Source organism: Terrapene carolina, unplaced genomic scaffold, assembly GCF_002925995.2.
Source record: "Terrapene carolina triunguis isolate 2854851 unplaced genomic scaffold, T_m_triunguis-2.0 Scaffold211, whole genome shotgun sequence".
NCBI classification, from domain to species: domain Eukaryota; kingdom Metazoa; phylum Chordata; order Testudines; family Emydidae; genus Terrapene; species Terrapene triunguis.
In genome coordinates this window covers 39,946,334-39,961,780 of record NW_020664562.1, presented here as the reverse complement: position 1 = coordinate 39,961,780, position 15,447 = coordinate 39,946,334, and positions in this window count along the sequence as shown.

Here is a 15,447-nt window from a genome sequence, read left to right as displayed (position 1 = left end):
GATTACATCCAGTCAAAATCTGGAGCTACTTCACTGATTTACTGCAATAAGAAAAGACCCACCAGCTCACCTAGGATTCAGCCAAAGTCAATGGATTTATTCCAGGTTTACATCATGGTAATTGAGGGTATGTCTACACAGCAACTACAAATTCATGGCTGGCCCATGCCAGGAGACTTGGGCTTGCAGGGCTCGGGCTGTGGGGGCTGTTTCACTGCTGTCCGTACTTCTGGGCTTGGGCTGGAGCCCGAGTACTGGGACCTTCCCATCCTGTAGGGTCCTAGAGTCTGGGCTCCAGACCAAACCCGAAAGTCTACACAGCAATGTGATACAGCTCCCACAGCCCAAGCCCTGTGAACCCAAGTTAGTACAAGCCAGATGAGGGTTTTTGTTTGCTGTGTAGATATACCCTATAAGCAGACTTGGGCCCTTTAGATTTGATTTTTCTCTCACATCAGTATAAGACAAGAGTAGTTACACTGAAGTCATTCAAATTAAACGAGAATTAAACCAATGTGCAAGAGGAGAATCAGGCCCATTCCACCTTTAGTTAAGGCCATGTGTTATTTTGCATATAAACTATCGTTTAAAATACTTGAACAAATTTTTGTCTCCAACTCACACCCACCTTCAAGTTTGTTCGATTTTTGCACATAGCTGAGTAATACTTGCATAGAATTAACTCCTTACATCCCATTTTCCTCCTGAATGACCGTGTAACCGATCTATCTTTTTTTTTTTTTTTAATTAGAAAAAAATCCATCACATAGACTTACCTTTCAGGCTAAAAAAAATGGGTGGAGAGTGAGAACTTGACAAATACACCAAAAAGATCCAAACTGGGCAAATTCTCCTCTTCCACTAATCCCAGAAAAGTCATCTAAATTAAAGGTGAACTTGGGACCTTCTCCAACTCTCTCTGTTGGAAGCTATGAAATCTCTGTGATAGCCATTTGCAATTGAATAATCCAGTTCATCAACAGTAAAAAGATAATTATATTTACTTCATAAAGTGGAATCAGCGCAGGAAAAGCTAGGAAGGTTTAGCTAGTCAAGAAAATCTTCCCTACAATATGTTAGACCAGTTACAGCAATTGGAACACAGGTAGGTGTTCTCTTCTGCCTATTTCAATATTTTTACTAAGTAGGTCTAATCAAATGACCACATTTCAGTATTTCTATAAATCCATCACTTCACAAACATACTAGTTTTTAGAGCTGGTAAAAATTTTAGAGATGGGGTGTTTTTCTATCAGACATTGAATTTTCCACACACAAAACATCGTTGAAAATTCAAAATTTCTTGCAGAAAATTCAATTTTGATAGCAAAAAAAAAAAAAAAAAAAAGGGCCCTGATTTTTTTAAATACAATTTGTATCCAGAATGTTTGGTTATTTTTATACCAGCTTTACTCAGTTTCTGTAAATAGAGATATGTAGTGTTTGGTTAAATGAGTTCACTATCTCAGTTAATTTCCCCGTGCATGGGTAACCACATCAAAAAGGGCTCCAGCCACAACAGAGATGTTTGCTGGCGGTTTCAGCAGTGAGGCCAGTGATGGGCCACAGAGACTGACATACTATCTGATCCCTGGACCTGGTCCCTCAGTACAGGTCAGAGTTGAGACACATTGGCAGGGCAGTGTAAGGAACCTTGTGTTGCCAGGGGCCCTGCAGAATTTGCTCCATAGATAACCAGACGGCTTCAACCTGACATGATGTGAGTGCGGTACTTTCTCCAGCACTATTTTTACACACGTACATGAATAGATATAAAAAATTAACATAACATTAAAACAAAATTTAACTAAATGTCAAAGGGCAAAAGTCTCTCTTGACCCCATATTCATCCCTGACCCCTTTGAAATTTGGTTTCTGCTGTCGCTGGTCAACTGAAAGTGCTCTCACTAATGTTACTCTAACTCTTTTTTTTTCCTTTTTGGTCACGCCCTCCTTTACTCACTCGCTGCCTTGCACATCTGACTGCACTTTCTTGACTCTCCTACCTCTTATAGAGTCGTGTTAGTATTACTATTTATTATTGATTCTGGTAATGCCCAGACTGTACAAACACAAAAGAAGACATGATCCCTGTCCTGATGGGCTTACATCCAAAAAAGCACACATTGAACACACAGATGGCCGGTAGGGGAAAGAGGACCATCAGGGAAGTATGGTGTCCTGTCCAGATGGTCCAGATTGGCCATCTCCTGCCAATACAAAGTTTTAATGATGGTATATCTAGGTCATGGTATAAATGGGATGAGGAGAGGGAAACGACCTTGCAGGCCAGCATATATGTAAGCATGTCATGGAGGCAAGTGCTGAGAAGTTTGCTGGTGATGCAGAAAATCAACAAGCAAAGGCTAGTGTTTTTGGCAGAGTAGAATGGAGAGTGAAAATAGGGGAGATTGAATAAGCTCAGAGTTCCGCAGCACCTTGTAGGCAAGGACAAGATGGTTGAACCTGATGTGGAAGAGGGGAGATTGAAAGAGGGAAGTGACAAGGTCAAGCCAATAGACAAGGAAGATGCTCTTAATGGTAGCATTTTGTATTGACTGAAGTAGTGAGAAGAAAGGGGTAGGGGTGGGGGAGTGAGAAGTGGGAGAGATAGGATGGAAGCTAATGAGGACCTGAATGAGAATCCTGGGTGTTGTGATAGAAAGAAAAAAGAGGAAAAAGAGGCAGAATTTGGACCTGGCTGGTATGTGTGAGGCAAGGGAGAGCCCACGATAACCTGTGTTATGGGATGGAACTGGTAGAAAAATGTGAAATTGTTTCCATGTCACAGTGTTCAAAATGGAAATGTTTTTTGGAGGGGGAGTTGAAAATTTTTACTACCTATTTTTTCAAAAACTTTTGAAAATTTTCAACTTGGAATGATTTTACTTCTGAAAGTCCAAATTTGTAATGTTATCCCTGCCTCTGCTTTAGTTCCTTTTTCCCCCACTAAGAGCAATGACATAAGTAATGTCCAGAGTTGCTTTGTTTGGTGGTTTTTGGGGGGGGTGTCTCACTTTTTCCCCTTTTTTTCCCTTTGCAATTCTGTAACTTTGCCAAAGCTGAGGACGTTTTGGAAAAGTTAGAATGGCAAGAGAAAATTAAGGAGGGGGGAGGAGGGGAAAGCCCTATGCATCATTCATTCTTTAATTCAGTGGTAGTGCCTTCAAGGATGTCACCAACCTGACCAGTTACACTTACAAACGTTTTCAGTAACAACAACAACAACAAAAAAGGCCATATTTTTCCATTGAAAAAAAAGTATCAAACAAAAAAATTTTAACCAGCTCTCATTATGGGCCCGTGTGATACAGAGGAAGATGAGGTTGGCAACAATGGCAGAGACTCAGGGGGCGGGGGAGACATAAGGCATTACATTTGGACAATTTTGAACATAATTCAATGGTGAGATGTGAAGAGATGTCAGCCAGTCTGAGGAGCAGTGCTGGGTGGAAAAAGACAAGTCAAGAGTGGCCAGGTACGTTTGAGAGTCACCAGGCTAGCGCTTGTAGCTGAAACCATGAGTGTGACGATAGGGCAAAGGAAAGCGCCTTAGGGTCATACACAGATACCAGGATAGAGGTGGAGGATCTGGCAAAAGACTCTGAAGGAAAAGTAAAAGGGGCTGGAAGAAAGCCAGGGGAGGACGGTATTGTGAAAGCACAGGGAGGACAAGATGATCAGCAGTGCCAAAAGCAGCAGAGAGGTCGAGGACAATGAGGATGAAGTAGGGGCCAAGAAGAGATCACTAGTTGGTCCCGGAATCAGGGAAGACATAAAGGTGGCTTACACCCAAGGTCTGTGTGAGCTCAGCATGCTCAGCTGTGTCTTGTATACCTACAGCTCATTTTATTCAAATGCTTTTCATTGTTAAGAAATTTTGAAGCATTGGGTACCTCCCTCAAGGAAGCCACTGACCTGAACAAGCTATATGCCCCTTGGAAAAGGCAATATTCTTGAGTTTTGGTCTTCTGTGTACAGCGCAGGCAGGGCTTACAGTCATCCCCTTTGTTCGTACAGAGCAAAAATAATTCAACAAACCCTCCAGCCAGAGGAGGATCAGACACAAGCCCATCCCATCTACCACCTACAATGCTGCCAACTGCAGTGAGGCCAGGAACGTGCTTACTATGCAGAGCAGTTCAACCAGTGGCAAGTTGGCTTTGGTGCTCATCAGAACAGACTCCACTGTTGAATTTGCATCTCCACCCGCATGCAATCACACAGTTCCAGTCTCACTAGGGAAGAGACAAACACTATAGAATACGGGTCACAATCTGTTATCAATTGGGGCAATTGTTCATCCCAACAGCAGACCACACCATAGGCGTCTATTCCCATGAGCCTCAATTACTTCATGGGCCTACTCACTTGCTTAATTTTAAGCACATGCATAAGTGCTTTACAGGATCAGAGTCAGGCTGTTCAACACCTTGTAGGTGCAAGCCCTAACAGTATCTAAGTCTGAATAGAAATACCTTGCAAAGTGCTATATGTGACTGAAAAACATTCATGGAACACTACAGTTAGGTCACAATGTGGGCATGGTGTACAATGCAATGGCTAAATGCAGAGTCACAAGATAATCTATATGTGTTTTACAGACATAAGATCTGGTCATTAAAATGCCCCCTGATGGCTCTGGTCTAAAAGTCTCATGAGGGATGTATTCGGGTTTTCTCTTGACGTCTTGTGTGGAGAGAGTAGGAAAAGGACTCTTCCATAGAAATGGTGTTAAAATGCACCAACATTCTTGGTATTCCTCCACTGTGCATCTTACACGCTGAGAGGAATTGATATGCTCTCATTAAGCTATGTGGAAGATATGCAGTAAATATGCCAAAGATCATGACTGGATCCCTAAAGTAAAGTAATGCTCCCTTGACAGTTCAGTTCTGCTGTAGGCATTATCTACACTAAGAAATGTAGCTCCATTGGTGGCAGAACGGTGGTACTGCATCATGTTCAGTGGACCTACTCTCAGCAGGGTTAGAAGACAGGGTGTTTAAAATGCTGACAGCCACATGGAGCCCTGTTTACATTCATGCTCCCACTGGTAGAGCTGAAATAGTGAAAGCAGTAGTGGGAAATTTTAGCCAAGTTATGGCCTTGATGCAGGAATTACAGTTCTATGGCCTCTGATATTCAGAAGATCAGTTTAGGTGAACATAATGGTCCCTTCTGGCCTTAACATCTATGGAAACGTAGGGAGAAAATGCCCATATGTAGAAACAGTCTTGGCACAAAGATATTTCTTGTGGACAAGTCACAGAATGGAGAGTCCAAGATCTCCCACTCTACATGAACTTGATCAAGTCATTTAACCTCTCTGCACTCTCAATTTCCTCATTACTCAGAATGGTGATAATAGGATTTGTCTACTTTTGGGGCTAAATTAATGCTTGTAAAGTACATTGATATCGTTGAATGGAAGGTGCACATTATTATTCTGACTAAAATGGCTCCACTCGGATTGAAAGGTACACTAGAAGGAATCAGAATGCATATAGCACAATGGGGGGTCCCATTGATTAACAGCAAATATTAGCCAAGTGTAATCTACCCACAATAACAAATGGCCTTAGGTAAAGACAATATGTAGCAGTGTATATTACTGACTGTAAAAATTAAGCATTCTACTGTTCCATTTAGTGGTGCAGCCTCTATTACAGGCTCACATGGTAAGTTGAAATACTGACATGCTATGTTTAAGCCAATGTTGTCATAGCCCAATACTCCTAAGCAGCTGCCAGTCCTCGGCACATTCAAGCATGGCTTTGGCTCCAGAACTAATTTTCTTGTATTTCTATGCACGGAGGAGAGCTTTCCATAATACATTCTGCTACTACATCTGGCTGAAACTAAGAGAAACAATAGAACCTGTTTACAGGCAGATTTATATGAGCAGTATCCCATCGAAGCATGTACTTTACTTTGCATAGATTTTACACACACACACAAACAGAACTTTACTTTGCATAGATTACACACACACAGTACTTTACTTTGCATAGATTACACACACACACGTTCCACAAAGGCAGCATATTACAGCACAGTTTTTGAAAGATCGCAGCTGAAACAGAAATTTGTTTGGAAGTCATAAAAAAATAAACTTAGCAAAGAATTTAAGACTGGCAGTGGTACTAAGAATATTTTTACCTAGCATATTTTTTCATTGGGTTCAACCCCATTCAACTCATCCAGGTTGCACTTTACTAAAACAAAAAGAGATTTTAACCTCTTTAATTGCCATAGGTTTTTGCAATGTGCAAATTGGGTTTTAATGTGCATTTGCTGTAAACAAAAGGAACGTTCTAAGACCATTTCCATTTTAGTGTTTTCTCACATAACACCATCAGGTTTGATTCTCTTCGATAACAGAAGCATATTCTGAAAACTATAGGAATGGGAGGCTACATTCAAACTTGAAACATATCACTCCTGTAATAAGGTTGCGTTTGTTAGTGAGTTATTGGCTAGTGAAATTTCAAATGGAAAGTTGTCTATGGTGTACTTATGTCAAATGTCAACATTCTAGACAATCTAGACTCTTTTCTAATGCAGACTATGCCAAATTGCTTTTGTATTGATGATATATAATCTTCAGAAATTTTCAATCTTCTTTCAGGCTTATTGTTATTACAATGATATCCTCAAGGGATTACTTATATGTCATGAAACAACAGCTTTTTAAATTCATGTTATGGGCTGATCTAGCTATTTAATCTTTTCCTTAAATGTAAATGTTTCTGATGATAAAGAAGGGGAAAGCATTATTAAGGCAGTGGATTAGTCTAATGTCTTTGATCCGCCAAAGACAAGCCATGACTGGAAATATTTATTGGTTCAATACTTCAGCAACACGGTATTAATTGCCGCTGAGTGTTTTGATAGGTAGTTAGCACAAGGGTATTAATGAAAATAGCACCACTTCATTTTAAAATTAACTACTTGGCCATTCAGCAACATGAGCTGATAAATTATGGCAATACATTTGTGACTGAGATTTATGTAATCGTAACTCAAACTCAGGCCTGTGGGCACTCTCGGATGAGGCTATGTGAGAAGTAACTCAGAAGGAACACTATGCTACGGTTCTCAAAGCGGCCATACTTTTAGGCCTGCACCAACTCCTTTACAATGTCTCCCCTTCCTTACACCACAGAATGGATCACAGCTCTTCATACCGCGTTATAGAGCCTAATATGTTACAGCCACTCAGGCACAGTAGTTACCATAGACAGGCTTACTTTAAAAAGGCTAAAGATGGTGAAATCCCTTTTGGCCATCCCAGGACGTGCAGTGTGTGAAATTGCTGCCATTTAGCTGGGAAATTTGATTTTGAAGTGTGTTTTTGCAAGTACAGCCAGTCCTTATAGTGGCGGTTGCAGCACTGACTTTGGGATAACAATGCATCAACAGAGAAAGGTGTCTTCCTTCTCAAAGCAGGCATAGTCCAAAGTCAGGTGGCAGGCGCTGAGGCCTAGATCTTGAAAGGTATTCAGGCATCTATCGCCCATTGAAATCCATGGGCATTAGGTGCCTAAATACCTTTGACGATATGGGCCTGACTGACTTCAGTAGGCTTTGGATCAGGCCCATCTTGATCATGCAGTCTCAACCCTGTGTCAGAGGAGTTGTTAGAATCTATTGGACACTGTTTGTTAATATTAAACACTGGCCGGAATTTTCAGGGTGGACAGCTACATCTAGTTAGGCAACTAAGAGGGCTGATTTTCAGAGGCGCATGAAGCACTTCCACTGAAATCAGCAGCAGCTGGCAGTCATCACCTTTGAAAATCAGCTCGCTGAGAACGAGGTGTCTAAAATGGATTCCCAACTTCAAGCCTGAAACTGTTGGCCCTCGTCATCGTCACTCTGTGGCTTACTTAAAGAGGACGTGGTCTGGTGGAAATGTGAGAAAAAAGTTGCGTTTAGAGAGAATATCTCTGGTAACAGCCTCTCCTAAATAATTTCTCTGAAGTTCGCTTTCCCCTTATTGCTAAGATGTTTGCATGCACCCAGGCTTGTTGCTTCTCAGGAGCCCATCCTCTCCAGGTGCTCATTCCCATCCTGCAGTCATCATCCTCTGTAACAGGATAGGTAGTTGCTGTAGAAGTAAATCCTACCACCCACAGAGAGAGCTGGGTGTAACAGAAAGTACGTGTTTCCCCTTGGGGTTGGAGTTGGACTAGGGATCTGCCATGCTTGTACAATACACCATTCTTGTCTATGGATGCTGCCTGCATGCTGGCATTATGTAACCAACACCCACTCATTATGGTGCTCTGTCCCCCTCTACTGGAGTCTGTCACATCTAGGACCCCTAGTCATGGACCAGGACCCCACTGTGCTAGGCGCTGTACAAACATAGAACAAAAACAGGGTCCCTGCCCTCAAGGACCTTGCAATCTAATTATTAGATAAGCAACAGCTGAATACAGACAGAAGGGGATGGGGTACTAGTAAACAGAAGTGGTCTCGGCCAGTGGTGTCTCCAGGCACCAGCGCACCAAGTGCGTGCCTGGGGCGGCAAGCCGCGGGGGGCGGCCTGCCGGTTGCCATGAGGGCGGCAGTCAGGCTGCCTTTGGCGGCATGCCCGCGGTTTCGGCGGCAATTCAGTGGCGGGTACGCCGAAGGCGCGGGACCGGCGGACCTCCCGCAGGCATGCCGCCGAATCTGCGTTACCAGTGGACCTCCCGCAGGTGCACCGCCAAAAACTGCCTGACTGCCATGCTTGGGGCAGCAAAATACATAGAGCCACCCCTGGTCTCGGCACACTACCAGCCCAACTGTTGTCAAACTTTTTTGTAGCCATCATGGCAAAGGAGAATTGTGAGGCGGGATTTAAAGCTGGATAATGAGGTAGCTTTGCAGATGTTTATGGGAGTGCCTTCCAAGTGTGAGGGGACACAGGGGGAAAGCACAAAGGGGTTGGCAAATGTAACAAGTGTGTAATGGAGGCTGGCATCATGGCGAGAGGAGAGGTTGCTAATGAATGAGAGCAGATAGGTGGGGTCAGGGATAGGCTGTGAAGGGTGTTGGAAGTGAACACAGACAGAGACAGGGGAGTCAGTGGAATTCTGCAGAGAGAGGGGTGACATGGTCAAAGCAATGGGCTAGGAGACCGATCTTTGCAGCAGCATTCTGAATGGATATGAGTGGGGCAAGATTGCTTTTGTCAAGGCCTGAGAGAAGGATGCTCCCAGGTTCAGGCCCAACAATCCAGGCATGGGCACAGCGTTACAACTGCAGGTGATCTTGGGTGGCTAGGTCAGTGGATGCACAGTTATACAGAGTTACCAGCCATCCCCGGGTGAAGGGCAGGAAAGACACTGGTTCTTGGTGCTCCTTCAGCCCTGGGGTTACCGTAGTGGCTGTGGAGCACCACTGCCGCTGTCCTCCCTCAGTCCCTCTGATCTCTTCAACATGTAACCCAGTGAGTCTGCCCAAGAGGACTGGAGTTGCCCCACAGAGAGAACAATAGGCTCACAAACAGAGGACGATAGCTTCTGTGGAAAAATAAAATACAAGAGGAACTATAGCTGAGAAACAAAGACCTTGTTAACATGCCACTAAAAGAAATGAGACAACAGAGAGTTGGTCCCAAGCAGAAAGCTTCTTAAAGTTTTCCATGGGAGGCAGGTGCGCTCTGAGCACCTTTATGGGAGCTGGGTTGAATGTTTTAAAAGATGTGGGACTGCAAATGTCTTTTTTAAATTTTAATGTTGAAAAATGTCCCATCTTGTGGCAGGCCTTAGGGTGAACTGAGCACTCCTGCTTCCCGACATTGAATGGAGCTCAGGCAAACTGCACAGGAGACTAGTTTGTGAGAGGGATAAGTCTGGCCACCTGCTTCCCACGACAATCCTAGCTGCCCACGGATCTCTTGTTGGCCCCAGAATAGGTTGCACACCTCATCATCTTGGCCGGTGAAAAGCAGGCTGCCTTGATATGGAAGAAGGGAGGTTAGCAAAAAGAGTATTGGGAATGAGGGAAGTTAAATGGTGATCCAGCAAAGGAAAGGCTCATTCTTGGAACTCCCGGAAACCCAGTGAAATAAATAAGCATCCCGTAAGATAGTTTTGGAAAAGGTCTTCTAACCCGCTAGTGTTTTCACCTAAAGTGTGAGGCGCACCGCCTTGCGGAGGCAGGAAGGATTAGCTGATGGGACTTGGACAGACTTTTCCATTGTTCTTTAGAATTCCAGCTTTAATTTTTTAAAAAGGCTGTGTGTAGCTGTTAGGGCGACAAAGGAAACTTTCATACATAACGTGAGTGTAAGTGATGCAGAGATATCTGTCTGAGTTTGGCGAGAGGCTGAAACAATCACGCTGAGGTGTGAACTGCCTTGCTCATTTCAACAGGTGCAAACTTAGATGCCAATGATATTTTAAATGTTAATATTGTTAATGAAAGGAAAGGGAGCATCATATTATGTGTATCTACATCAGAATTTACCAATGTGGTCAGAGCACAAAGCACTATCCAGGGGAGAATGGAAAGTGTATTTACATTTAAGTGGGTAGGCTTTTAACAATACCTGACAGGATTGCATGGGGAAAAGGTGTACAACTGGTTTAATTTTCCAATTTTCCAAACATCTGGAAAATCTAGGACAGCGCAATTAAGAACCACCGAGGACTGATTTTCTTGTGACTAAAGAAAGGCTCATCACTCCCACCAGCCCCGCTGATCTTGCATTTATTTCCATCTATTGTTCTTCCTCCAAGAGTCCAAAGCAATTCACTGCTGTGGTTCAAGTTATATCCAAAAACCTTTTTTTTTTTTTCAATCCGATGAATCATCTTTGCAAACAGAAAATGTTTTGTCTGGCAACACGAGGATCTGGGATTTTCCAAAGGCACCCAACACGTACCAGCCCCAACAAATGGCAACACTTTAGGTGAATCAAATCATGCTGGATACTTTTTTTTTTAGCTATTTGCATTTGTTCCAAACTCTTACTCTCCTTCACAGCTTTCTGCTGCCTCATGATATATTGAGACATAAACAGTCCATATTTACCTTCAACCTCCAAACATGGCCTGACTGTTAATGCAACAAAAATTCACGGGTTTTGCAAGGAAAAGCTCATACTGCTGGGCTGGGCTTTGACTTTTGTGAATAGAGATGAACCACATGGTATCCTCCATGCCAGTTGGCTATGTGAAGCTATAAACTTCTTGCATGGCCGAAGGGAATGGCAAAACATCAAGCCACAGTTGATTATGAATTTACAGTACTTGGACTGAAGATATTAGTGCTACCGTGTTATTAGTGTTTATTTTCTTGATTTCTTTTTTAAATGTAACAAGCTTGTGGAATAAATATTATCGGGGTGGCTTCTGTCTCTCCTTTTCATGATACACCTGTTTAATAGAAGTATGTAGGTGGCTGTTATATTTGGTGTGTTGCCATTTTCCAGTAGCACGTATCTTGCAAGTTGTGAGCTTTTATTTTTAGACGTGTTTATGATGATCATGTTCTAGCATTGCTATAGCTTCTTTCATGCAAGGGGGCTTTACAATGTCTACAAAGAAGGATTATAATATACATTTTTCTCTCAGGCATTTTTAAATCCTCTGTCACCAGGGCATGTCCCCCCACTCCAACATGCTTTGCCTTGTATTGAAGGGAAGCCAATTTTGGGATGAAATATGGCACCTGTTTAACAATGCACAGCAATAGCACTCCTCATGAATAACATGTACCACAGCCTGTGAAAATTACAGCAGAAATGTAGGATGGCAGAATGGCATTACCTAGGTGACGATTTGGTAGAGATGGTTACAAAAATCACAAATTTCCACAAAAAATTGTGCCATTTTTTACTAGCTCTAGAATTGTGGTTAAACACTGGGGCTACCACCCTATTGTTATAATACACGATGAGCTTTTAAGTGGTTGCCTGTATTGGGGGGAGGCACCCTGCTGGGGCATTTCTCCACTACTGAATCCTGCTAACATCAATAACTACATCAATACATAAAGCACCCAAGTGTTCCATGGAGGCATTCCATCCAAGTACCAACTCAGGGTGACTGGTTACTTTGGGGAGGGTGGGGTCTGATGAGCTCACAGTTTGAAGTGGTCTGACTGTTCTGAGGTCACTGTATAGATAATTTTAATAATATTTTCAAGAGAAGACTTCCAGCTTGAGTGGCTACAGAAGTACTCTGATTTAATGATGCAATAATGCTGTTGATGTCAGTAGAGTTACACTGGTATAAAATTGGAGTAACAGAGTGGTGAATCAGGCCTCTAGAGTATGATCTGTCATGTGATCGTTTGGGGTTTTTTCTACTAATCATTAATTAATTGTTTATTTGTTTGTGCTCAACAGCCAATCATAAAAAAATCCCCGGATGACAGGAGTTCAGATTTGAATTACAGGAGTGACTGGACAAAAGATGCACATTTGGGGCCCAATCTTACAAAGTTCTAAGCACCTCCAGTGAAGGGGCCGAGCACTCCCAAATCTCTTTGAAGTCAAAGGGTGTTAAGAGCACTCAGCACCTTACAAGATCAGTGCACGTAACCTTCCCCAGGTCTCTTGAAATGACCTTGTGTCACGGCTTCCCAAGATTCTTCAAGACATACTTGTCATCTCCTGCCGTTTAGACTGTGAATATTGTCAACAAACCAAAGAGCAAAAATACATATTTATTCAGAAGTCCAAGAGCCAGGTGTAAGCTGTCAGAGGTGCCCCATGAATAAACCTGCAGTCACCAGTACTCAGACATTCCACGGGTGAGGTTTGAGGGAGTCAATTTCCTGTGTAACTTTCATGAAAATCACACTCTCATGGGATATAAAGTCATTCATGAACAAAGCCCCTTAATCTACATCTTTTTGACAAAGCAAGATTAATCTCTGAAGAAATGAATGGCAACTTATTGCCTTAGGCTGCAAAGAAATAGGAAAATGTTCCTATAAATGTTATTCGTACTCTGTAGTACCTGTCTACAGATTGAATTATCCAGCCCTACTAGAATGAAAAGGATGCTGTCAACTACTTTGTTTTACAGAGTTTAATTTTTTTTCTTTCTGCTGTTTGTTGTTACCCTCATAGGAACTTGAAAATACAATGCATTTTCCCCCTGCTCATCGCGTCTCTTTTCATTTGACAACCCTTATAGTCTACTGCATTGCTGATGTAACAGAAGCTAATGGATATCGCTTGGTTTTCTTCTCCTTTTGCTGCACCAGCACTGAGATGATGTAGGTAGGAAGATGCACTGAACAGTGCAAGATAATTGCCTGCTTCAGAGAAGCAGCAGTAGCTCTTGCACTGAACTGAGTTGTAGTGTGTTATTATTTTGAGGGTTTTTCCCCATTTCTGAGGATGAAATTGTGGCTTTTTTCCCCATTCGTCTGTATGAACGTTTAGGAGATCGAGGACTTTCCACCCCAGGTAATAACCATTTCACAGAAGGTCAAATTTTAGACCACAACTGACAGATGCAGATTTGATTTAAAGAAACCAGAGATTAAGGCAGAGGTGGGCAAACTACGGCCTGCAGGCCACATCCGGGCCGCGGGACCCTTCTGCCTGGCCCGAGCTCCTGCCCCGGGAGGCTTGCCCCTGGCCCCTCCCGTGCTGTTCCCCCTCCCCCGCAGCCTCAGCTTGCCCCGCCGCAGGCACAATGCTCTGGGCGGTGGGGCTGCAAGCTCCTGGGCAGCGCAGCTGTAGAGCTGGGGCCTGACCCGGTGCTCTGTGCTGCACGGTGGTGTGGCTGGCTCCAGCCGGGTGGCATGGCTGCCTGTCCTGGTGCTCTGGGTGGGGCGGCTGTAGTGCCGCCAGCCAGCGGTGCTCCAGGCAGCGCGGTCAGGGGGCGGGGAGCAGGGGGGGTTGGATAGAGGGCAGGGAAGTTCAGGGTGGTGGTCAGGGGACGGGGGTGTGAATAGGGGTCGGAGCGGTCAGAGGGCGGGGAACATGGGTGTTGAATGGGGGCAGGGGTTCCCAGGGGGCAGTCAGGAATGAGAGGAGGGGTTGGATGGGGTGGCAGGGGGCAGTCAGGGGCGGGGTTCCGGGGGCTGTCAGGGGACAGGGAACAGGGGGGGTTGGATGGGACAGACGTCCCGGGGGGCCGTCAGGGGGCAAGAAGCAGGAAGGATCAGATAGGGGGTGGAGGCTGGGCCACGCCTGACTGTTTGGGGAGGCACAGCCTCCCCTAACCGGCCCTCCATACAATTTCGGAAACCCGATGCGGCTCTCAGGCCAAAAAGTTTGCCCACTCCTGGATTAAGGTATATATTGCCTACTCAGGTTTACTAATTAGAAATGGGCTGAATTCCTGAGTAAGTCCCATTGGGAGCATGTGCTTAAAGTAAAGCATGGGCTGAAATGTTTTTCTAGATAGGGAAGGACTTAAGCACTAGGCTTAAAGCTAAGCATATTCCTAAATAGTCTGCTGAATTGGGGTTTTAATCTCTTTTTGCCTGAGTTTTCGGTCTATAAAATTGGGATCATAATACTTCCTTTCTCCCCCCTCTTTGTCTACTTTGGGTATTTAAAATGTAAAGTCTTGTGTGGGACATTTAGGCACTAGTATAATATAAATAATAAAAATTAAAAACTCATTGATAAGCAGAGTCCAAATGCCTTGCTAGACACAGGGATATCTCACGTGATCTGGAAAAATTGTCACTCCACGTCAGTCTCGCCCCACTAAAGTGCTACTAGGTTCTGTACTCCACAGCGTGTGAAGTTCACCACCCTTTTCACCAGTGCAGAGAGGCAGCACATGGATCTAAGCCCCACTTAAGTCTCATTTCAGATCTGTTCTGAGCAGTGAATTTCATCCTGGTGTGAGTACGGGCTCCTCAACTGGGCCTTGACGTTTTAAAATAATGCCGAAGGTGAGACCCAAACCCATCACACCAGAGAAAAAAGAAATGTGGCGTTAAGGCTGTTGGAACTGCCTCGTATCATGAAAACAGCTGTGACAGAGAGCATCACTGCCAGCTCTGGCACGCACTGTAAAATCTTTCACAGCTAATCATAAAGGGAGAGGCTGACATTTTACAATCTGCCCTGAGTAAGGGTCAATGCATGACTGTACTGCCCCAGGAGCAGACCAGAGAGTCCCCTGCTCCCCACTTGCTCAAGAGAGGGAGACTGAGTTGTTTACTGCGTCCTGTGTTCCTGGCTAGCAAGAAGAGGAAGAGGTTGGACTCTCCTTCCTTTTCCTGTCCACTTACTCACAGCAGGGAGTATTACTATCTGCCCGTGGCCTCCCCCATGTGGCCAGAGTCAGTCTCAGCAGGTCTAGGCAGGAGAGCAAGGGGAGCCAATTAAGGGCTGTGCCATCTGCCCCCAAAGGACAGGTTCAAGATACTGTACTTGGCCTCCTTCTGTTGATCAGTGAAAAACAGGAGCCGTTGTGGCACAAAAAAAAAGTTCATCCTTTTCCTGTGAAGTAAACCAACTAGCTGGGA